The sequence below is a fragment of the Myotis brandtii genome, unplaced genomic scaffold (genome assembly GCF_000412655.1).
Source record: "Myotis brandtii unplaced genomic scaffold, ASM41265v1 scaffold115, whole genome shotgun sequence".
In the NCBI taxonomy this organism is placed as follows: domain Eukaryota; kingdom Metazoa; phylum Chordata; class Mammalia; order Chiroptera; family Vespertilionidae; genus Myotis; species Myotis brandtii.
In genome coordinates this window covers 4,841,456-4,866,169 of record NW_005353967.1, presented here as the reverse complement: position 1 = coordinate 4,866,169, position 24,714 = coordinate 4,841,456, and positions in this window count along the sequence as shown.

The window sequence follows — 24,714 nt, the reverse complement described above, 5'->3', positions numbered from 1 at the left end:
CAAATAATAGCTGCCTTACCCAGATAAGAAAATGATAAAGTGGATGAAAAGTCTAATGGAGAATTTCAAAACATTATAGAAATTCCTGCCATGAATTTACAATCATAAATCAAAACTTTAAACAAAATATGCAATCATCCATGGAGTGAAGCTCTGGAACGTGTCTCCCCCCCCCCAACCTCAGGCTCTCTCACGAGAGAAGGGGTCGTCCTTCCTCTGAGAAGTCCTGTCTTGTAGGCAGCAAAACAGGCACCAGATGGGTCACCCTTCTCTGAGTTATGTGCTCCTGACTGCTCCTCATGAAAACTGTGATGTGCTTAGCTGCTTTCAATGTCCCCAGAGCCTTGGGAACATAGGACAGCATTGGAGGAAGAGGGGAGAATAGGGTGAGAAGACTTGCTCATCTTCTGAGGGCCACCATGGGAAGGGGTCAGCTCCTTCCTATCCTTAGGACCTAAGAGTATGGGCAGATATTTCTTTGGGGGAAGTGGAGGCTGGGAGCAGCCCAGAGCAGGGGGACAGGATCCATAACTATGATTGTTAGAAGGGGTGTGGGAGAATGGGACTCTCCATATATTGTGTGGATGGGGCTCAGGAAACCCAGACACCTAGAGTTTATGATAGGTTCTCTGACCAAGGAGGGTTCACCCACCAATGATTGTACATGAATTTATAAGGTGTGTGGAAGATGAAAGGAGACCTGAGGCTGGCCAGTGCAGGATTCAAAGACGAGAACAATGTGTGGACAGAGTGGTAGAGGAGATGTTAAGAGGTAATCCAACCAATAAGACTTCAAGGAAGGATGCGGCCAGGTTCATGAGAAATTATTTTCTAAAATATTGCTGTCTGCTGGTGAGAAAGCAAAACGATACAGCCACTTTGGAAGTAAGTTTAGTAGTTTCTTATAGAACTAAAGATACTCTTACTGTACAATCTGGGAATCATACTCCTTGATATTTACCCAAACAAATTATAAATTATGTCCACATGAAAACCTGCACTTGGATGTTTATAACAGTTTTATTCATAATGGCCAAACTTAGAAACAACCGAGATGTCCTTTAGTAGGTGGATGGATAAATAAACTGTGGTCCATCCATACAATGGAATATTATTCAGCACTAAAAAGAAATGAACTATCAAGCCATGAAAAGACATGGAGGAATCTTAAATGCATATTACTAAATGAAAGAAGCCAATCTAAACAAGTTACATGCAGTATGATGTTAACTCTGATAGTTAATTTTAAGTGTCAATGTGACTGGACAATTAGATGCTCAGACACTTGGTCAAACATTCAGGTGTGTCTGTGAGAGTTTTCTGGATGACACTGACATTTGAATGGGTATACTGAGTAAAGCCTCCTCCCCAATGTGGGTGGACCCCATTCAATCAGTTGAGGCCTGATAGGAACAAAAAGGCTGAGTAAGAGGAAACTCCTCCTGCCTAATTGCTTTGATGTGGGACATTGGTCTTTTTCTGGCCTTTAGACTCAAACAGAAACATCTGTTTTTCCTGGGTCTCAAGCCTGCTAACATTCAGAGTGGAACCACACTATGGATAATCCGTCTTCAGCTTGTAGATGGCAGATCTTGGGACTTTTCAGCCTCCATAATCACATGAGCCAATTTTTTATAATAAATAAATATATAATATAATCGTATCTAATAAAGAGGGAATATGCTAATTGACCCTCACGCCATCACAAAGATGGTGGTGCCCACAGCCAATAAGGAGGGAATATGCTAATTGACTGCCCCACCCTCAAAGATGGCAGCACCCACAGCCACAAGATGGAGGTGCCCAGTCCCCTTGCCCCCCAGCCGCCCAGGGCTGGCCCGAGAAGCAGGTAACCAGGGCTGGCCAAGGCTTGCGCTGCCAGCAGTGGCAGCAGCGGAGGTGTGATGGGGCATCACCTTCCCCTGATCACCAGGTCACCTCCCACCCCTGAGGGCTCCCAGACTGTGAGAGGGGGCTGGCCAGGCTGAGGAACTCCCCCTCCAGTGCATGAATTTTCATGCACTGGGCCTCTAGTGTATAAATAAATATCTTCCACACACACATCCTATTGGTTCTGCTTCTTTGGAGAGCACTGGCTAATACACCACTGTGTGGCATTCTGAAAAAGGCAAAGGTATGAAGATAGAAAATAGATCAGTGGTTTCTGGGAGTTAGGTGAGAGGGAAAGATGAATGGGTGGACCACAGAGAATGTTTAGGGCAGTGAAAAGACTCTATAATGGTGGGTACATGTCATTCATTACACATTTGTCTTGTGAACCCTGAGAAAGAAGATATCTACTAAGAAGGGTTCCTGGTGGCTAACTGGGCTAAAATTAAAAAAAACAAAAACAACTAGCAGCCATTTCTCCACAGGAGCTTCTCACTCAAAATGCACTTCAAGAAGAAACCTGCACTGAACTTTCTGCCTCCTACGCTGAACAGCTTTCCTGCACTGTGTTCCTAAGCCAGCCCTTACAGAGGTTTTTCTAAAATCCTAATTCAACCAATAGGACTGAGCATTTCCTCATCCAATCAGAGCTGTGCAGCTATATTTCCATCAACATTTTCACCAACCAATCAGAGCATCTCCATTCTGACTAATCAGAATAGTATTTCGAGGGGGGCAGGAGGGGAGCGATGAATCAAACTAGAGAATTTGGAGTCCTCATTTGCTTGTGGTCAGGGACTAGGGGCGGGGACTTTCATCTAAGTCAGCTGCCTTCTGGATAGAGAGGAGTGCACTTCCCCTTTCCAATGAAGACTGAGGACCATGTTTCCCTGGCTGGAACTGAAACCCAGAAGAAGTCTTGCCAGAACAGAGTGGAGCAGAATGGTGTGGGGCAGAGCTGTCTAGACAGAGAGAAGCCTGCCCAGGGTGTGCTTGCCCCAGGGCCGCCTCACAGCCCTGCTGGTCCATAGCATGCAGTATCTCAACTGAAAAATGTTTCCTCCTGCACCACACCCCAAATTGGGGGTTCCCGTTGTTGAATTAGCACCTATGGCCACTGGTTGACAGTCCAAACCTACAGATTGTACAACACCAAGATGAGCCCTAGTGTGAGGTGTGAACTCTTGGTGATGATGATGTGTTCCTGTAGGCTCATTGATTTTTAACAAATGTCTCACACAGATGGAAGATGTATATGGGGAGAGGGGCGCAGCTGTGCTTGAGAGAGGGTTGTGAGTATTTCAGAGCTCTCTGTGCTTTACACCCAATTCTCCTGTGAACCTAAAATACACTAAAAAAAGTCTTTGTCTTTAATGTTGCTGCCTCCAGACATTGGGGTCATGGACATCTCCATGGGTCCTGTGACAAGAGGGCAGCCCTCGTGTAGGAAGTAGGCTGGAGAGGTTTCAGGCTCAACCTCTGGTCTGGTTTAGATCAAGACGGAAACAATGAAACATCTTCAGTTTTCTTAAGAGAAATTGGGATTCTTCAGGCTTCTCTTTGATCTTTGAAATTTGGACAAAACCAGAGACTCATTTTTATATTAATCTAAATTCATTTAAGCATTTTATCCTCAAAGTACTTTCCTATTTGTGTTTGGCACCTAAGTGCATGAGCAGTCACGGAAGGAGTGAAGGTAATATTTTGGAAATTTGTTTGAGTAATTTTAAGATGGATTTGGCTTATTTTCTTCCCAGGAAGTCAAGACCCCAAGTTTTGCACTTGAATTTGCTTTGGCTTCCAAATTCTTCAGCTGTTAATCATCCCCTGTCAGACCGGTGGAGCGGAGCTATGCTGTGTGCTGTGACTGTGATACTTCACACCCTTTTAATTGGGCACACAGTGGCAATCCTACACTTTAGCGTGGTGGCTCCTTTTGCCAGAGGTGTTTGGCTATAATTTATGTGTAAACAAAGGAGCTCTGACTGAATCCACCCTGTGCCATGAATTTGCATTTCCTACGCTCCCTTTTCTTTGGGGTGCAGACGGGGCTAGAAAAGCATTTGTTTTTAGCTTTCCATAGTCAGGGCAAAATAGATATTCAGTTTTATCAACTAATGTCTCTTGTAAGTGGTGCTGAAGAAAATGGAGGAAATAATTGGACATTGAGAGCGGACACAGCGTGGATGGTGGCGGCTCATCATACACTTCAGCACACGTGCGCCTGCCAGGAATTGCTGTTCTCATTCCCCCATTTCAACAGTTTGGCTCCATCAGTACATTGTGCATTGAAATAAAAATTTTTTTACTGCCATTTTCAAATTGATTTTGCATAGTAAATCTTAACAAAAGGCATCGCGGCGCCGTTTCTTGCTATGTTCATGGGTTGTAGTGCCTGTGTTACTGTTGTAACTGGAGCTGACACTTGCCAGGTAGGAAGGCTACAGCAGGCCCACCGCAGCCTGGCCCTCCTGGCCTCTTCCAGCTACGAAGGGGCTACCACCAGAGCTGTCTCATTGGAGACCACGTTCAGCACATCTCTTCACTGGCTCAAAGGTTTCTCCTGTTATATTAAACAGCGCTGTTTAACTGGTGGGTCATCTGGATCTCTCTTCCATCAATTATTAGCACCTTGCACATTTGAAGAAGGAATCCACTTCATGGTGTTCCTGGTCACAGAGGCCCCTAAGGAATGCACACCTAGACCCCTCTTAAAGAGGCAGGGAAACATCAGAGCTTGGTTAAGTGCACTTTTCAAACTGCTCCCCACCCACCCAGAAGGATACCCTGGGCCTCTCACTGTGGCTTGAACCTGGGACGGGTTTTACAGGCTGAGGAGAACAGGCACACTGCAGAGACAAGCAGCCTTTCTCCCAGGCCACATCTGGCCTTCTGAGGACAGCATCCTTACCGCTGTGCACTTCCCATTTGCCAACCAAGAAGATGTTTGTCAATGTGTCTGTGTGGCCTCTTAATCACAAACCAGTGTGCATTCACTAACGAGATCAGAATAATTTCTGAGAAATGAGCCTGACAGTTTCAGATGGAGAATATGTGATGGCCACATAAACAGCGAGGTGGGACTGCTGTGACCTTTCAACTTAAAGTGCAAGGCTTTGAGAGGCATAAACTTGGTCCCCACTTGCAGCTCAGAGAGAGGATGCTGGACTCAGAACCCAAATCGTGCAGGAGAGGGATGCAGCTTGGTGGGGACACAATAAATGTGCTCTGAGTGAATGGATGAGACGCTTTAAAGTACTAATGTCATGCTCAAATAGATAAAACGGCCTTTGATAAAATGGCGTTTGTTAAAGCTGTGGATCTTCTAACCCCAACATCTCTTCCTCATTCATCCTGTTAAGTTTTACAAACCTGGGATTTGCCCTGGGTGCCGGCCAGGCTTTCCAGAACAGTCAGTGATGGCAGTAGGTCGTGTTAAGTCCACACCCTGTTTTGGAGGAAACTTGCTCAGCCACATTCCAAGGCTCAGGATGCCTTCTGCAACCTGGAATGTCAGATGTCAGTTCTCAGCCACTCTGACATCTTTCTATAAACTCTGGATCACTTAATGTTTTGCTTTTTTAAAATAAAATCTTATTTCAAAATGACTATTAAAAGTGCTTATGATATATTTCAGCCCTCCGGATTCCCTACTGATCCTGGTCGGGGTGGAAAACTTGCTGGGCCTGGGTCCATCGCTGTGCAGGTGGGGCCTTCCCTGCAGGGTGTCAGGTCTGGGAGGGTTGCCCATTTGACAAATTATGGGTGGGGCCTTTCGAAACATGGAAAGATATATGTGCCTGTGCTATTGTTGTGATTAGCTAGTTAATTTAATAAAAGGATAGAAAGCAAAAGAGAGGCCAGAAATTATAAGCATGGTCATCTGGGCAGCTTTCACCAGGAAGCTACAGCTTTACACTCCCCAGGGAACTGCCAGCCCATTCCCTGCAGATCGGGGTGGGGGGGGGCAATTGAACAGAGGGGGAGATGGGTGCATGCACAGTGAAGTCAGGGTGATGTAGGGGAGGTGCATGCCTGTCAGTCTAGCCTGGGAAACAAGGGATGGGCTAGGGGGTGGTCCGTATCAGAAGCTTGTGAAATCTAAGCTCCTGGTTAAATCCTCAGACAAAGAATTATCTCACTCTTGTTCACTTGTGTGCTCTCTCTCTCTTTCTCTTTCTCTTGCTCTTTGACCCACACTCACCTGAGTGCTTGCCTGTTCTCTCTCCATAGCCTTGTGGCTTTAAGCAGGCCCATGGCCATAGTCATGTGACCCCACATGCAATGGACTGCAGCTGGGAACACAAGCTAAGGTAATCAAATTCTGGACTGGACTGTGCTTTAATATGGAACAGAAACTATAGGAATAGCCTTAAACTTGGCCCTGCTGAAGACATGGTTGGACTTCTTCCATGGCAATATGGACAGAGAAGGGACCTTGGAGGGGAACCCTCTTAATTTTACATCATTAATAAAGCTTTCCACAAAACCCCATCCTCCTGGGGGGGGCCTCAGGAAATTCTTTTCCTCATGGTACCCCAAGAACTCCATCCATGACTCCTGGGGTCTCACAGTTTACTGACTCCTGTGATGGTTGGCCTTGTGTGTCACCTTGGCAATGCTGATTCAATCAGGCACCAGGCCAAATGTGGTTGTGAAGCTTCTTGAAGGGGTGTTGATACCTGGGATCAGTGAGCTTTACGTGTAGGAGATGCCCTGATGATGTGGGTGGGCTTTGTTCAATCAGCTGAAAGGCCTTACACGAAAAGTGAGGGTTCCTCCAGAAAGAAAAGATTCTACCTCAAGACTGTAGCATCAGCTCCTGCCCAGAATATTCCACCTTCCCCTTCCGCTGGCCTGCCCTGCGGATTTCAGACTTTGCAGCCCCCATGATGGCTATAGCTGATTCCTTAAATAAATCTCTAAAACCTCAATCTAGCCTGGCTGGTGTTGCTCAGTGGTTGATCATTGACCCATGAACCAGGAGGTCACAGTTTGATTCCCGGTCAAGGCACATGCCCAGGTTGTGGGCTCAATCCTGGGTGGAGGGCATGCAGGAGGCAGCTGATCAATGATTCTCTCTCATCAATGATGTTTCTCTCTCTCTCTCTTCCCTTCCTCTCTGAAATCAATAAAAATATAAATAAGTAAATAAATAAATGCCTCTATCTATCTATCTATCTATCTATCTACAGTTGACCCTTGAACAACACAGGTTTAAACCTCATGGATCCACTTATACACAGGTATTTTTCAATAAAAGTTTTAAAAACATTTTTTCATATTTGCAATAACTTAAATAAACTCACAGACAAACCTAATGATTTCCTTAAGTTTTTCTTTTCTTTATTTTACTTTATTGTAAGAATACAGAATATAAATGTGTGTTATTCAACTGTTTATGTTATCAGTAAGGCTTTGTTATCAGTAGGCTATCAGTAGGGACGTTTTGGAGTGTCAGAAGTTATATGTAGATTTTCAACTGAAGGTCCTATGGCTGTGACTAGGCACCATCTGGATGTGGGTTTCGAGGGAAGAACAACTTAATACCCCAGCCTTCTTGCTTGAGCAATAAAGTGGCCACTGCTCAGAGGACAACATGACACGAGGAGTTGCTTTGGGCACTGTAGAATTGGGAGTCACTGGTGACTGTGGGCATCAGGAACAATTACGGTTGCTGTGAGTCCATTCAGTGGTAAGGCCTTGGACTATGTTTGGGGGATGTCAGAATAAGATAGATAGAACCAAAACCACGAGTCCTTGAAGATCACCAGGTTGGTCAGAGATGGAGGATAGGTACCTCTGATGAGTTCTTCATATGAAAGCTTGAAAAACAAAATAGAACTTGAACAGACTTTGAAAGTGTTATTCTTGAGAGACTGACCTAAACAGGAAGGATCACTAGTTGGTTAAAGTGACAGGAAGTTGGAAGTTCTTAGGACAAATGTTAGAGCCACTATGGTTTCTGCTCCTGGACCTGGTCACAGATGCTTCCCTGTTGATCATGCACCTTTAACACGCAGCCATGTCCACTCACCTCTGCATGATGGAAAGCTCAGAGTGTCCAAGAGCCCGCCCAGGCCAGAGAACATCGTAGGGGGAAAGAATGAGAAGCAGCAAGGCATGTCCCTGAGCAAGGTCTGATTTAGGATAATAAAAGGGGAAACTAGGAGAGGAAGAAAATTGATTATGCTGCAACCTCAGAATAGTATAGTTTTCTTTTTTTGATGACCCATTGCTGGAATATCTGTTTTATGTAGCATCATACCGGCTGACATATCTTAGCATCTTATAAAATGCTGAGGCACCATGAAACTTCCCACCACATCTGCAGGGACAGTGCATGCTGAAAATGCCTAAAATGTGTCTGGTGCTGTTAATTAAAGATGGAACCACTTGGAAGGAATCACTCACTGAAGCAAGAATATGTGTTCCCACACGGGGTAATTTCCCTGTAACTCTCTTTATTATTTATTTGCTGATAGGAAGAGACTGTTGATGAATACTTATGGGGCACTTCAGGCTTGAGTAGGGTTAATCTCTTTAGTTCAGGTGAGTTCATTTTAGCCGTGATTCCCTTCATTGGCTATCTATAATGATTATTAACAAGCTTAAAGACCTCTGGGAGATTGTGGATAAAAAATGCAGCACCAGGGAAGTAGGCTATCATTATGCTAATAAGGTTGGAATAATAATTATCAGGCAGGCACAGTTTTCATAGGAATCCTTGGGACTGGAATGGGTCACAAGGTTAGACAATCTTTCACTGGCTTCACATCCCAGCGGATGCGTGCACATGTGTGTGCGGGCACACACACACACACACACACACACACACACACCAACATCTATTCTTACAGCGAGGCATATTCAATATATATTCACATGCACTGCTTTGCCATTACACCTAAATGAATTCATAGTAATAGGAAGATGCAAAGAAAGAACATTTATGGTTTTCATGCCTCAGTGACACTATTTAATAGCCTTAACTGTGATTCCATTTAATATTTTTAAACATTTTTTTCAGATTTATCGCATGTATGCCAGTTGCTTATTTCATGAAAGTATTTTAGTGGTATCCTATAACAACAGGATGAAATGCACCCGCAACCTTTGTTTTGCTTATGGGAGATTCTCCTCCATGTGTATTTTTCTCTTCCCCGTCTCTCTCACACATGTACGGACATCGTCATGCCTCCCTCTGCATTATTCTCCAAACAGGGCGGCTCTCCTCCTTCTTCCCTTTTCTGAGCACCCACCCCTTTGCAGAAATTGTGTCTTGATCACCTCTCTGTTTTCTTTCCTGCACTATACACAGATACTTAATATGAAGGCATGTTTTAAACTACAGGATGGTGATTTGGGACATTCAGTTAGCTAATGTCTAGGTCACCCAAACCAAACCCTGACCCTTCTCAGAGCCCACCAACATCTATCCTGGACCAACCTGGGGTCAGTGAGGAACTGACGCTCACTCAGGCTCTGTGAGGCCCAAGGGAGGATGCTGCATTCTTGTACACATTGTCCCAGTTAGCTTGGCACCTGCTCTTGGTGTGGAGAGGCCTCCCCATCCGTGGGTGGCACACGTGGCTCTCGTGTGCATGAGTGAAGATGTGAAAGGGGTCAAGGAACAATGGAAGAAGAGCAAGGTGGGCACCTCTGGTCCTGATGGGCTCCTTGAGTGCAAGAGCAGTTTGCTCAGCTGGAGAAGATGATGAGGGGACTGTCCCCACCTGGAAGGGGTTCTTGCGTAGCCACTGTGAGGACAGCACCAGGAACCAGCGTCCCTCCAATGGTGTTTGTCAAAGGAGCAGCATCAATGTGTTTCAGCTTTACAGAGCCTCTGGCATTCAGGCCTTAAATGGCATTAATTTCAACAGTAAGATTTAGTTTATAGTTGGCAAAAAAGAAAGCTCCCTCTTGTGTTGGGACGCTGTCTCATTTTTCACCACCTGGACTGTTGGCAGGTTTGGGATAGGAAGCTGAGGAGCACCTGCTTCTGGATTCTGGATACTTATCAGGGGCACAGCTGCCTCCCTGGCCACAGAACGTGAGGGGCATGCAAGCATCAGCCACCATTGCAGAGGCCAGTGGTCCAGGCAGGTACTACAATCCGTGCCAACCTGAGGCTGTGGCCCCTTCAAGGAAGGACAGCATCGAGGTGGCTGAGTTGCCCTGGCCTCCTCAGGGCCCTTTCTCTCTCTCTGGCAGAGACCTGAGCAAAGGATGCCGGAGGTCAGTGTTCTCCCCTCTCTCTGCTTCCCTGTGGCAGGAGAGAAGCACTCAGCCGGGAAGCCGATTGCTCCGGTGCTGCAGGTGCTCAGGGAAGCAAGAGCTTTCTTTCTGCCTGAGCACCTTACCTCTGTGAAGTTCACAAGGGTGGCAGTCACCTGGAGGGAAAAGTTTCTGCCCCACCACTGGGGCACTCCACCCCTGCGGAGCTGCACAGCTCTTGCGTAAGACCAGGCTCCGTGTGAGGGCAGGTCTTTATGTGGCAGAAACAGCCTGGTCTGCATAGGGCCACCCCTGGGGGCAGGCCCTGGCACGTGCCTGTGCAGTGGCCATAGTGGTAGACCCTCCGGTGGCCTGGAGCCGAAGGGGGTGTGAGCGTGGCTGAGCAGGTCTGTGGCTGCTCTGATAGTGGTCTGTGGTGTCCTTCACAGAGGATTTGCTTCTGATCTTAAGACCCAGACGTGACCACTAAAACCTAGACAAAGGTAAGGAGAACAGGGGCTGCCTTCAAGGCTGACTTTTATGTTTTATGAATAATACCTTTTATCTCAATTTTGGGACTTTAGCAATCAGTTTCATTGCTGCTCCCCCAAAAAGGTCCAGTGAACGCATTAATGCAGATTAGTGGCCAACTATTGTTTTGGTCATAATACAAAATGTTAATACGCAACAAGCTACTTTGATCCATAAGTCATATAAATGTGTGTGTGTCACCTATTAAGAATTATTGGTGCGAATATTGAAACCAGAAATCAGACTCCCAGCTGCTCCTCATGATGGCAATTTCTTGCACAATCACAACTCAGATTTTCTTTAAATCAGCTCTGACAATGGTGACATGGAGTTAACTTCTTGCCTAATTTTTACTTAAACAGTCTAAGTTAGCACTCCCCATGAATTATTCTTATTTTTGTTCTCATTCCAAATTGGGAAAAAAGTACTGATTTCTGACTCAGGAGCCCTGGGTTCCTGTTGGGTGGAGGAAGGGAATGTGGTGGCACCTGGGGTGGGCCAGGCAGATGTCCTGGAAACTTGGTCCTGTCTGCCCAGCACGTGTGGGCTCTATTTTTAGCACACCCTAAAGTGCAGCATTTTCAATGTGTCCAAATCAGGGGCATTGATCCTAACAGAAACCCTTTGCAGAATTCAGAAATGTACATGTCAGCACTGTATGTCATGCCAGAAAAATGCACACAACTGGCAAATTGCTGGGGGGTTTTCAGTGCGACAGGGAAGTGTAAACGTGGCTTTGTCGTTAGAGCAGGCTCATCAGATTCCATTGTTTTGGACCCCGAAAAATAGTTTGCCCTCCAAAAAACAAATTGCAAACATACCGCTTGTTAATGTTGGAATAAATTCTTCATGGGAGACGTTTCAATACATACTTAGAAGTTTTGCCTAAAAGCTTTCATTGAAAAATTAATACATTGGATCAAAAGGTCGTGAAGTTTCTTTTTGAGTAAGTTTATATGTTACCGATCAGGGCACATATAAGCATGTATTGTTTTAATTATGTCTACTTTGCACAAATACATAGATATATAGACCTTCATCTTTACCTCTAGACATAAAAATTCCACTGTGGGGTGGAAAATTTAAAAACATATCATTTTAATGTATTTTTCTTATCATCATGTACATCTCAGAACTCGCTTTGGACTCACAGCAGATTGAGAGAAGAAAGGTTTGTGCAGGGGCTGGCGTGGCAAAGCTGAGAAATGTGGGAGGAAGATTGTCAAAACCTTTTTCTCCCCTTTCTCCATATCTGAGTAATAATGGATCAATCGGTGAATATTTTTCATAAATTTGTTCCTTATGTGTTTTATTGCTCCCTGGTATAAGCGAGTCCTCTTGACTGAGTGACAAGAGTCTTAAATTGCACGCCCGCCTGCCTCTGACATCTCCAAAGGTATGCTCCTTCCTTTAAAAGCTTTCTCCCCACATCACAGCTATGATAAATTTCTCCTCTAATAGAGAGTTGCAGGGAAAAGTTGAACAAGATGAAGATGATTTTAAGTGTATATTCGTTATATTCAAATGGTGCTCCGTCTCCCCATCTGGCAACCATCTTCCATGAAGATCAAAAGGCTGCCGAACCTTCCTGTGTTCATCCTCGAGGTTCATTCCTGTGAGATGGGTCAGCGGAAGGCGGTGGTCCTCCACCACAGGAGTGCCAGGCAGGAGCTGCCACCACCCCTGCCTCACCCGCAGTCACACGCCAATCTGCAGAGAAGTCAGAACTAGGTTCTTGCATTCCCAGGACCTGCTCGGTGCCACCCACACACTTTCCTTCATCACATCTTCTGAGCTGTGTGAAATCACCAGGCAGGCGTGTGCCTTGCTCCTAACAACTGTTCTCTGTGAACATCCCTCGGTGTTTTTGCCCCAGGGTGGGCGAGGAGAGCAGGAAGCCACCACCACTCTCCGAAGAGGAGCCAGCTCCCTGAAGGCTAGCCTCTGCACAGCCCCTCCTTAGGTCTCTAGGGGGCTAGCCACATGCTCACGAGCAATGTATGTATTTTTACAATGTTAGGAGCAAATGTGTATGAATAGTATTTGTTATCTTGAACCATCTCCACTTTTAGACAGTGTTGTGTTGTTCTTTAAATGCTTTCACTGTATTATGTTGTTTTAATTTAAGGAATTTGTCCATATGCTGTTTATAACCTAAAACACACACAAACTCACATACATGTGCAAGCTAGTGTTGGATGTTCGAGGGGCTGGTGTAATATGTGTCCAGAGAAGCCACCTCATCACCACGCCCGTCTGGTGGGACTGCAAGAAACGAGGGAGGCTGAGCTCAAAGAGAGAAAGTCTTCTCCAGGGGGCTCTGGAGCTCGAGGCCCAGGTGTCTGCCCCCGGAGGTCTTAACACCCCTCCTACAGGAGGTAGGACTGAGCACAGAATATTAGAGTGAGGAGCAACAGTGACAACTGGGACAAAAACCACTGGGTGCAATATGTGTCATGCAAATGAGAAGCCAGATTAATACTTTTTATCATGTGATATCCAAAAATGCATTATTGAGAGCTGTGAACCTACACATATTCAGAGAGGCCGCATTATAAACGCCCCCTTTGCTTGTTACTAGTTTGCATATTTTTTAGTTTGCTCCATTTCCAAGTAACTCAAGAGTGAATATTCCATGATTATTATTATTATTTTTTTTTACTGATGAGTAGGTACCTGCTGTTCTTATTAGGAACAGAGAGAGGTTCCCTGTCAATTAAAAACTAAATATAAAATTGAGTTATATTCTACGTCTGGCCACGTTTAAGAGAGTGCTTTTCATCTGCTGTAGAAAATTCTTGGAATGCTGGGGAAACAATCGATCTTGATGATCAATTATAAGCAGCCCACAGGCATGTGTTCCTGTGAACGGCTCTGCCTGTCCAGCCCATGTTTATAAAAGCTGTCCGAAAGGCTACAGCCCAGAACGACTGTGTGAAGTGCAGCTGGAACCTTGGGGGTCCTCAATGCTGGGATAAAAGCACCAAAATTATAATATCACATTCAATTATCCCAGGGCAGTTCTCACCAGATGGTGTTCATGTGTCAGACTTGGAAAACTTGCTTTGTTCAGGCTGTGTGGTGAGATTCAGGGTTTGCAGAAGACTGGGCAGAGAGTCAGGGTTCAGGGCACTCTAAACCCGCCCTGAATGGGAACACTGGTGCGGGGCCATGTTCAGGTCTGGGTGCATGGCTCCACAGGCAGCCACATTGCTTCAGGGTGACTGTGAGGAGCTCAGGTCCTTATGCTGCTCCAGGTGGAGACCTTCCCTGGAGTGCTGGCTGCTCGGCCTTGGGAGGCACCCAGAGTCACCTCCATGACTCAGACTTTGCCTGTAGGGCTGTGCCTTCATTCCCACACCCCTTCAAAAAACTGCCTGGCTTCTACCTCACTCCTCAAATGTCTTCCTGAATATCGGTGCCAACACAGACACCCTGATAGGCAGGCTCCTTGGTTTATGATGAGAAATTGTTAGTACGATCAAGTTCTTTCTCCCAATGCCACCACCTTTAGAACTTCGAATTGTGTAGGGACACCTGTAGCCCATCTGATTCAGGAAGTGGGGTCAGGACAAGAAGAGGGAAACCCAGCGGGACACACAGTAGACTTCCAGATTTATAACCAAGATTTCAAGATAGCTCTGTTAGGGCCTCTAGTCCACCAGGCACTCAAACTCCACATCCTCACCTGTCAGGTGGAAATAGCAATAACTGATGCATCCCATAGTCGATGCAACACTTAGGGCACGGTGGGCACGGGATGCCGTTGTTCGAGTAGATGTTCTTCATGTGTGGCTCTTGCTGCATGCCCCTCCCTTGGGACAGGGGACCGGAGACTAAAGCACCTGAGCTCTGGTTTCTAGTGTCACCTCTTCCCAGAATACTAGACTCTTACCAAGTAGCCAAACAATATTATTAGTAATGATGACAATAAAATAAAAGTTACTCTATAAAAACAGAGGAGAAGGGAACTTGTGAGAATAGGGAAAATCATCTTCCACACGCTTTATGTAGAAGCTGAGTGAAATTGATAGGGCTTGATGAAGAGCCATGGGAATATAATAATGGAAGCAAACTGAAAAGTTTTCAAAACCTGCATTTCTGACAGTTTCTAGAACACATATGATGCTCATGGGATTGAAGAAGAAAGTAATAAGACAATGAGTTTAGAGTTATTTAAAGCCTTGATTTCAAATACATTGTTGGTAGGGTATATGGGTAGCTGCGCTCTCCTGCTAGAACTTCCAAACAAGCTCTCAAATACATTGTTAAAGTGGTGATTTGAGGGGGCGGGGGTGGCGGTGGCATGTTTCCACAGTAACTGTTGGCAAGGCCATTGTTGTCTTAACAGTGTCTGCACAATAGTGTCTCTGTAACATGCTCTGGAGAAAGCTAACTAACCAGCCTGCCCCCCGGGCACAGGTGCTAGCCCTCCACAGTGGACACAGAAGGACTAGAGACAAGGACTTGGTTGGACCACTGTCCCAACAGGAAGCCTTGTCCTGCCAAGCTTGACACAGCCTTTCTGAGAGCCAGGGAGAGAGAGGAAATGTGAAGTGAGAGAGGCTCAGGACCCTGGGAAGACCCTATCCTCACACCAGCAGTGGTTACTCAGGAGTATGGTCCCCAAACTCTCCTGACCCCTGCCTCCTAAAATCACATTTCATAATCTCACTTTCCCTCCCACATCTTTATGTTGACATTTAAAATGTTTTATCTTATTTAAGTAGTTGCAAAGTATGTAATTTTTTGGTGAATTATAAATGCTAACATCTTCAAATGAAATTGTCATGTTATTCTTTTGCTTCATTGGGTTACTCACCAACATCTATGTAAAAACCAAGGAGCCATCCTGAAATGTCAGTGCAGGGCTAAATCAGCACCACCTCCTCTGTGCAAGAGCACAGCAGCAGCCTCTGCTTTAACACCAGAGAAGAGTACGTGTCTTCACTGTCAAAGACTTCTAGTTCCATTGTATCTACAACCCTATTGTACCTCCAAGTATATACTGTAGCTCTTAGGTCTTGTATTGATCAGTCACTCCTTCTTCTTTGTAATGGAAATATACATGAAGTTGAAAATTTATCTTCTTACAACACTTTAGTACAGGCTTTTCTTTTACACTGAGTTATCATTGGGAATATTATCTGCTAAAAATAGAGCAAAAATAAGAACACATTGTACTTTTATAAGTTATTAAGCATAAACAAATTATGAGTGATGAATCTCTAAAGTAAGTGGATGTACAATTATAATATTATTTTTGCTAGAATTAAATATGGTTCAAATGTATTTATTTTGTTGTGGTGGTTATTGAAAGCACACATAAGTAGTTCTAGGGGACTAGAATAAGTTTTGGGTTAAAATAGTCCTCAGTTCTCTAAAATCCTGAGTTATAAGCCAACCTTCACTTAGTGACCAATGATGAAGAATTATTCTTAATGACCACCTGACCACACAATTCATTCTTCCTCTGCATTTGGTGACTACAAGGTGGACACCACCAGACTTGAAGAAGGCTTTGTACCTACTTACCTTCTCCACCTCGATCTCTTGTCCAGTGCCCTGGCATTCCTAGGAGGGGGCAAGGTGCCACAGTTAGGTTCTCCACGGCAGGGATTCTCCCTTTTGAGGAGTGGGGAAAGAGCTATCAGAAAGGGAGGGAAAGGCACACAGCAGGCAGGTCTCTGCCAGATGGGTTTTAGGAAAGATATGCATGGAAGCTGAGTCTAGAAGTCATGTCTTGACCCCCATGTGAGCTGTGTTCTCCTTGGAAGCCTTCTTTTTTTTTTCTGGGTTGAAGAATTTGGCTCTAGATGGTCTGGAATAAGTTCAAGGCATTTAGCTTTTCTATATTAATTTGAGGAGGACCAAAGGTAGTAGACTCAAAGGGAGAATCTGGCTATGTAGAAACTCTCAACACCTCACAGACTTTGGATAGCTGCAGGGAAAGTCAACTGACCTACCACACATGGAGCTGCCCACTGACCAACACCATCAATGTGCAACTGTAATGATGCTTAGGATGTAAGCACCACACCTGTGTGGCCATGAAGGAAACAACATCAAAGGGCTTACATGGTTGACTCCAACCTCTGCTCCCATCTACACAAAATTAAATTAAGCAAAAGTCTAAGCACTTTGCACCAAATGCGTTCAACTGACTCACACAGTTTGTGGCTATTTAGGCTATAGCAGGGCTTCTCACTGAGGATTCCATAGTCCTTTATATATATTTTTTAAAAATAATAAAGAAATTAATTTAAATAAAATATTTTAAATTCTTGTGTAGCTTTCCAACAGGGAAAGTAGACTCAGTGTAGTTTTCACTACCCATTATGTTTGGATGTTCCCTTCTGCACTTGTAGAGTGGACTTACATTTCCATAGATTATTACTAGTAGCAAATGATATGGAATCCAAAATATTCTCTAGAAGGGAAAGAAATATTTTGGTGAGCTGAAATGTCACATGTTTCAATGTCACATGTCTGTATTCCAGGAGCAAAGTGGTGAAGCCTTTCCAACCATCACCACCACTGGACAGAAGCAAACAGACATGAAGCACATCCCATGCCCTGTCATTTATAGTGACTCAGCCTTCTAGAAGATTCTTGTTTATTTGCTCTTTTAACCTTCTTTATTTTGGAATAATTTTAAAAGTTTCAAAGATAGTTGAGAGAGCTCCCATTTTCCTTTCCCCCAGCTTCCCCAGATGTTAGCATCTTAAATAACCAGGATACATTTGCCAAAACTAAGAAATTAACACTAGGGCAACACTGTTAGCTAAACACAGACTTTGTGTGGATGTCACCAGTGTCTCCACCAATGACCTTTTTCCAATTCAGGATCCAGTCCTGGAACCCCCGTTTCATTATTTCTCTTCTCTCCTTGGGCTCCTGTAACCTGGGGCAGTTTCTAAGGCTTTCCTTATTTGACATGACTTTGACAGTTCAAAGAAAGTTGGTCAGGCATTTTGTAGAATGTTCCTCAATTTGAATTTGTGTGAGGTTTTGTCATGATTAGGCTGGGGCTGTAGGTTTTGTGGAGGAAGACCTCAGAGATGAGTCACCGGCACATCAGGTATCAGGAATCCATAGGACACCATAGATAATATCCACACCATCACTTGGCTCAGCAGGTGTCTCCAGATTTCTGCACTGTAGATGCTGTGTTTTCTTCCCAGACTGTTGTCTGGACTCGAGTCCACAGTCCAACACTTCCTCAGAGTGTCAGGGGGGCCATGCTGGGGGAGGGGAGAGTCAGGTCCATTTCCTAGAGAGTAGAATATCTACATGTATTGTTTGGAATTACTCTATGAAGTTTTGTCCCCCGCCCCCCCTTTTAAAACACTAGGAGATGTATTCTAGATAAGAAAATCTCTATATATTTCATAGATCAATAAAATAAATGAAGTCCCTTCTACATGTATACTTAGAAAAGGCTACAAAAACCTACGTTTTTAGTGCTAATGCATAAGCTACTTTTCACATAAATGAGCTCCTGCTTGCATTTCTTCATCAATGCTCTACTCAGCACAAAGGCGCATGCAGCACTCAGACATCATATTTCTGAAGGAAAAGCAGATTGGCATCACTTAGAGTGAACATGACTGATTATAGTGTTTTCAGTGGGGAGTATTTTTTTTTAAGTATGGGAAAGCCCTTTTTGTCCTGAAATGCTTGTTTTAATTTGCAATCCCTCACTGAAATGCAACAACCTGCTCTTACTTCCGGTTAACTCTTGACCAGAGTTGAGTCCTGCTGCTAGAGTGTGGACTCCAAATGGAGGGAATGTGATAGAAATTTTTCTTCACAGCTCCAGGGTTTTGTCGAATGTTGACATCAGCCAGAAACATTTTGTTTAGAGGTCAGTGCGGCCTCATTCTCCTGGCCAAGTGGTGTATTTTACAGTGTTCCTTGGGAGGTGTAAATGAAGCATAAGTGTTAAAAACGTGGATCCCGGCCGGGTGATATTTTAAACAATTGCAGATGGTGCGGGGCTGGCTATAATTGACAGCAGTATCAGCCCCAGAAAGGGCCTTGACAGGCTGCGTCCTACAATGATTAATTACTGTGGGCTGTCTCTGGGCATTCCAATTTCCTCTCTTGCAGCTCATGGCTCCAGTAAAATCTGTAGCTCTTATTACAGCACACAACACAGGAAATGTCTTTTCATCGCCCTATCGGAGGACCACTCATGCCTGGGAAACTTGCTCAAGCAAGCCTCCCTCTGACAGGTTGGATCTGGAGAAGATTTGGCACGGGGAACCCAGAGGGGCAAACACAATAGGGGTGCCCCCCCTTTTAGTTACTTTGTCTAAGTTGACAATGGCTTACAAATTGAGTCAGGCCAATGGCCGTCAAACAGACTGGCTCTAACTCAGAAGAGTTGCCTGAGAGGATGATGGCTTCAAAATGAAAATGTTGGGACCATACTCTGTTTAATTGCTTTCATGTCATCAAAACGATGTTTGCAGTAGACTAATGGGTGACACAAGAACTTATATCATGGGCCTGCAGAGGTACTGCTTTCTCTTCTATACCAATTGTTGTTTTCTGCCCTTTGCTTTGGGGGGGCGGGGTACCTCCTGGTGTTTCCTAGTGCAGTGTTGGGTCAAGAGCTCTGCAGGGGTCAGTGCCAGTGGTCATTCTCCACCTTGGGAAACCAATGTGGTGACTTTAGATTGTAGCCTTTGGGCATATGCTCTTTATAAACCGTGAACATTTTAATAAGTGTGGCTTCCAAGGTAAGCACCTTACTATTATGTATATTTTTACAGCTATGCAAACAGTTATAAAGTATGAAATCCCCAATACCTGGACCCAGTGGGAAGTGGTGTTCCCAAGAAGGACTCTGATGACCAGGGGAGGCCAGAGACCACCTGAGCAATGGTGAAGCAAGGTGCTGGGGAGTATGAGCAGAAGTGCAGTAGACAAAGCCCCCTAAAGAGCAGAACTCACTTGCACAACCATAGAAAATGGACTTTGAAGTGGAACATGGGATATCATCACTGCTCCACCAGGCCCAGGGGAAGCAAAGCAGGGAGGAGGCAAAGTTCATCTTTCCACCTGACTTAGGATCTGCACAGTCATGTTCTGGGGTCCTTCTCTGGCCCCTTCCTTCTGCACTAGGCAGTGTCGAGTCCCCTACTTTCTCTCATCAGGCAGCACCTGCAGTGATCCTCTGCTATTTCCTTCTGATTGGGATGGCCCTGGTGAGGAGTGGGAAATGCTCAGGTGTCTGGGCTCTAGTACAATAGCCTCTGCTATTTCCTTCTGATTGGGATGGCCCTGGTGAGCAGGAGTGGGAAATGCTCAGGTGTCTGGGCGCTAGTACAATAGTTGCCCTTCGTCTGCTCTCTCTGGGTAACAGAGCCCAGGTGAAATGCATGACTCTAAAGGTCAGGCCTGGTGCGACCATCTGAGCCCGAGTCCTGAGTGGGGGCTCTCGGCCTAGGTGTAACCTTCTCCACCCAAACCACCACTTCTGTATGACAGTGCTCCAGGCAGGACCAGGCCAGGATTCTCACCCACGGACAAGCAGAGGGAGACTCCTGCATGGAGGCCACTTTGGACAGCTCAGTAGAGCCAGCAAAGCACAGCCTGTCTGTCTCAGGCTTCTCCTGTTGCACCTGGAATGTTCTGAAAGTGCAGCCATACAACCAACAATGACTTTACCCACAGGACCACAAATCCAGCACCCCCTTTAGGGGAGTGACTGGTAAAAAAGCTGATCAGACACCTGGGACACTAGGCTCAGAATGCCCAGACTCTGATGGGGAAGGACATGCAGTCCTGTTGTATCAGCATCCTGACAATCAACCCAAGAAACGTGGGGAAAAGTACATTCAAATTGCCAAAAATGCAATAATAAAAGATACTGAATTTCACTTATCAGGGAAACACATTATAATTTCATAGATTTGCAGATAATTTCATATTTGAAAACCCTGATCATGGATGTTGGGGGATATATGAGAAGGCCAGGGATCACGGTCGGGCTGTGACCTGGCCGGCTCCTGAGGGGAGGTGAAGGGAGCCAGGAGCTCGGAGGCCCTGCAGGAGCCAGCAGGAGACCAGGGCTCCCACACACACAGGCCCTGTCTCACAGTGAGGACTTGGGCTCATCGACAGGGTTTGAATAATAATGCGAAGTGACACCTACACACAGGGACACGGTGATATCCAGCGGACACGGGCATCCTTCAGTCTAGACTGCTGAGACACTGGGGATTCCACACTTTTATTACTTTGAGGAAACACACTCCGTCCTAAAGAAAGTCTTTTTTGATCACATTCTAACGTCAAATTCTCCATGGCTCTTTGGTTTTGAACAGCGAGAGTCCTGTTTCCTTTCTCTGACAATTAGCATGCAGACTTTTACATCGGGGTCCCCAGTGTCCCAGGGCAGCGCCGGGCTCTGCTGCGGCAGGAAATGTACAGCTGTCGGCGTGTCTGCGCTGGGGCCCAGCCTGGGCGTTGTGGCAGGGGGACCCAGCCTCCTCCCGGCATCTTCCATTTTAGGGACCCACCTTAGTCCTCAAGACTCTCTGGGATGAAGGTCATCTTATGCCTCCTGGGCCACCTTGTCAGGAAACTGGCCTGAAAGTCCACCCCTGGGGTCTCTGGGAGAAGCATTCCATAGCATTAAAAAAAAAAAAAGGCATTTTTTTGGCCTACTTCCTGCTACGATATGAGCAGAATGACCAGATTTGACCGAATCTTGTGCTTCTTCGTCTGTTTTTTTGCAGCTTAGTTTTACTGTTCTTAACTGAAGTGGGAGAAGGAAACTCCTGTTAATGGTTTGCAGATTGCAGACCCCCAGTCCTGTTGAGGAGCTGAAGGGGTCGGTTCTGGCCAAGACCCGTGCGTGAGAGGAGCTGAGGGAATTACATTGATTTTCAGAATTGGGACACTATTTGCACCCCCATGTGTGAGAAGTGAGAGCCCCCAGCCAGCTTTGGAACCTGTGTCTTCAGCCTCCAGACTGTGGCTCTTTCTATCTAAAACCCTGGTCCGTCCGTGGTCCTTCTGTTCTGGACACCCCCACAGTGTTGGGGTAGCTGCTTAGTTTATCACCTGTTTTCAACATGATTTACTGGAACTAAACACAACTCACACTTACCTGAACTGGAAATGTCTGGCTGACTCAGCTCATTTGACAAACCAGAAAAATGAGATGAATTTGCAAACCATATGACACTCAGAGTTAATATCCTCAATATATTAAAATAAAAAGAATAAAGAAGGAAAAGCAAATGTTCTACAGGAAAATAGACAAAGACCGTATGCAGATAATCTCCAAGGAGGAAATACAAACTCCCCTGAAGCATATGAAGAAATGCCTATGTGTTCAAGATTACACTTACACTTTTGCATTTAAACAGAGGTGGCATGTTTTCACCTACCAGTTTAGTAAAGGTTTAAGAAATACTCTTTTTGTCTTTTATAAATGCTCTTATATATTATGGTGAAAGGGATAAGAAGAAAAACATGTTCAGATACTTGGTGACTACAACAATTGGCAAAAACTTTCTGGAGAGTAATTTGACAACATTTTTTCAAAGACTTAATGATTTGCATACCTGGCAATAATGCCATCTCCAGAAACTCACCCCCAAAATCATTCACTGTGACATCCTGGCTTTGATAACTGTGCTGTGGTTCTGTGAGATATTCGATCAGGGGAAGCTAGGTGAGAAGTCTACAGGACTCACCGTACAATTTTCATAACTTCCCTGTAGGTCTAATACTAGTTCAAAACAACAAGTGGGATATAAAAAAAACACAAAGAAACAGTAGAATTCTATTTATCAGACTGCTCATCAGTTCATGGAGGTTTTCTGAAAAAAATCAATTTTCAAAAATGCCTGTCATAATAGACATCCCCACATCCAGGTACTAAGATGAATGGACAGACAGGGGAGAAAGGCATTCTAGAATGAGGAGGTCCAGCAAGCCAGGCATCTGAGGAGAATGACCGATGATGTGGATGGTCAGGAAGCAGGAGGGTAGGGCTTTACTCCTGTGAGAGTTAGGAACGTGAGCCAGACAGTTACAAACTGGGTGAAGCTGCTGTATATTGATGCGGTAGAACTAAAGGACCTTGTGACCAGTGTATTCTATTTGGGTTTCCGGTCACAGTGGAAATGCTGCTCGTGAAGGTGTTTAAGAAGCCTCCTGGGTTACCTTTGTATATAACAACCATGTAAATCCAGTAAGGGAGAGTGTGAGCTGAATTTTTATTCTCCTTTCACTATTATTGTCACTAACAGAAGACAAAACACAACAGAGACAAAAGCAATGGCAGCACTAGCAATATTCCTGAACTGCAACTCCAAGTCCACATGTCCAGTCTTGGAGGGCGGTGGGGAGAAGGGCAGGTAATGCTCCTAGAAGACAGGAAACATGCCCCCTGGAACTGTGTGTCCTAGGGGTGCTGGCAGGATTTGGCTATTACAATTCAATAAGGGGAGGCAGAAGGAGGAGGCGAGGTCAGAGATGCTGGCTATTGGCTGGGTACTTGGGCCTGGTCTTGTTAAAGGGAATCAGAGCCAAACAGTAGTCAGAGCAGTAAAACCAGGTCTTCTTCAGGATCTATTGCGATAAAGTAAAAGAGACACCCCAGTATAGAATTGGGCTCAACTCCCAGTGCCACAGGACAAGTGGGGACTTACAGCCAAGGAGCAGGATGGTGGTCAGTGGAGTGAAGTTCTGGGGGTTCTTACTAAGCAACTTGACAGGTTGTTGCTGAGGGCAGCCAGGTGATCAGACATTGGGGTAGGGTTCTCGCTAAACTGACTTAGCAGGATTCCTGCCAGGCTGGTGATGCAGATGAAGACAGGGTCCCTAGGAGGCCTGGTGGAGGAGAGGCCCCAGAGCCTGAGTGATGTTTGGTCCTGGAGGGGTCTCTGTCAGTCTCCAGACACAGACAGGAACAATTGGGGTCATCAATACTCAGAATCCACCCTTCCTCTCATCTTCAAGCTCTGGCTGCTGAAGGGTTGAGTGAGGCTGGGGAGGAGCTGAATGCCAACTCTCCACCTAGTTAGCATTTCGCTGAAAGATAGCCTGGGAGTCAGACACTGGAAGGGCAGGTCCAGTTATGTCTGCATCTATGCCTAGAGATAGAGCTTTTAAAAACAAGGGAGCAGCCTTGGCCAATGTGGCTCAGTTGGTTGGAGTGTGGTCCCGTACACAAGTGGTTGCGGGTTCGAGTCCCCAGTCAGAGCACATATCCAGGTTGTGGGGTTCGATCCCAAGTCAGGGCATGTGCAAGAGCAGCCAATGGATGTTTCTCTCTCACATCAATGTTTCTCTGTCTCTCTCTCTCCAAAATCAATTTTAAAACAATTTTGTTTTTAAGTTTAAAAAACACACACAGGAGCAAATTATCCATGCAGAGATAATCACACAATTTCAATTGTAATTTAACAACTTGATTAGTCAATTATCTTCTTTGCTTTTCTAATGAAGGAGTAGTGAAGTTTATTTTTGTTGATCTTAGCATAGAAAGGTATTAATTGCAAATGGAAACCTGTGGGGACAGTAGAGGAGCATACAGACAACAATAACCCAAGGTCAGTGCCAGGCACACTGTCAGCTTCAGGTGACCTGGGAAAACAATGCACCTGCAGCCGTTTCTTACTTCACCTGAGCTCTGCACAGCCTCAGCTTTGATTTATAACTTTTATCTGTAACTAGAGGCCCAGTGCATGAAATTCATGCACTGGGGGGGGGTGTCCTTCAGCCCAGCCTGCACCCTCTCCAATCTGGGACCTCTCGGGGGATGTCCCACAGGGATCGGGCCTAAACTGGCAGTCGGACATCCCTCTCACAATATGGGACGTCTAGCTCCTAACCGCTTGCCTGCCTGCCTGCCAGGTTGGCCCCTAACTGCTCCCCTGCTGGCCCGATCACCCCTAACTGCCCTCCCCTGCCAGCCTGATCACCCTGGTGGAAGCCACACGGAGCAGCAGCCAGGACCCGCCCCCTGGCGGGGCTGAGGGAAGTCCGGGGAAGCCACATGGAGCAGTAGCAGGGACCCGCCCCCTGGCAGGGCTGAGGGAACTCTGG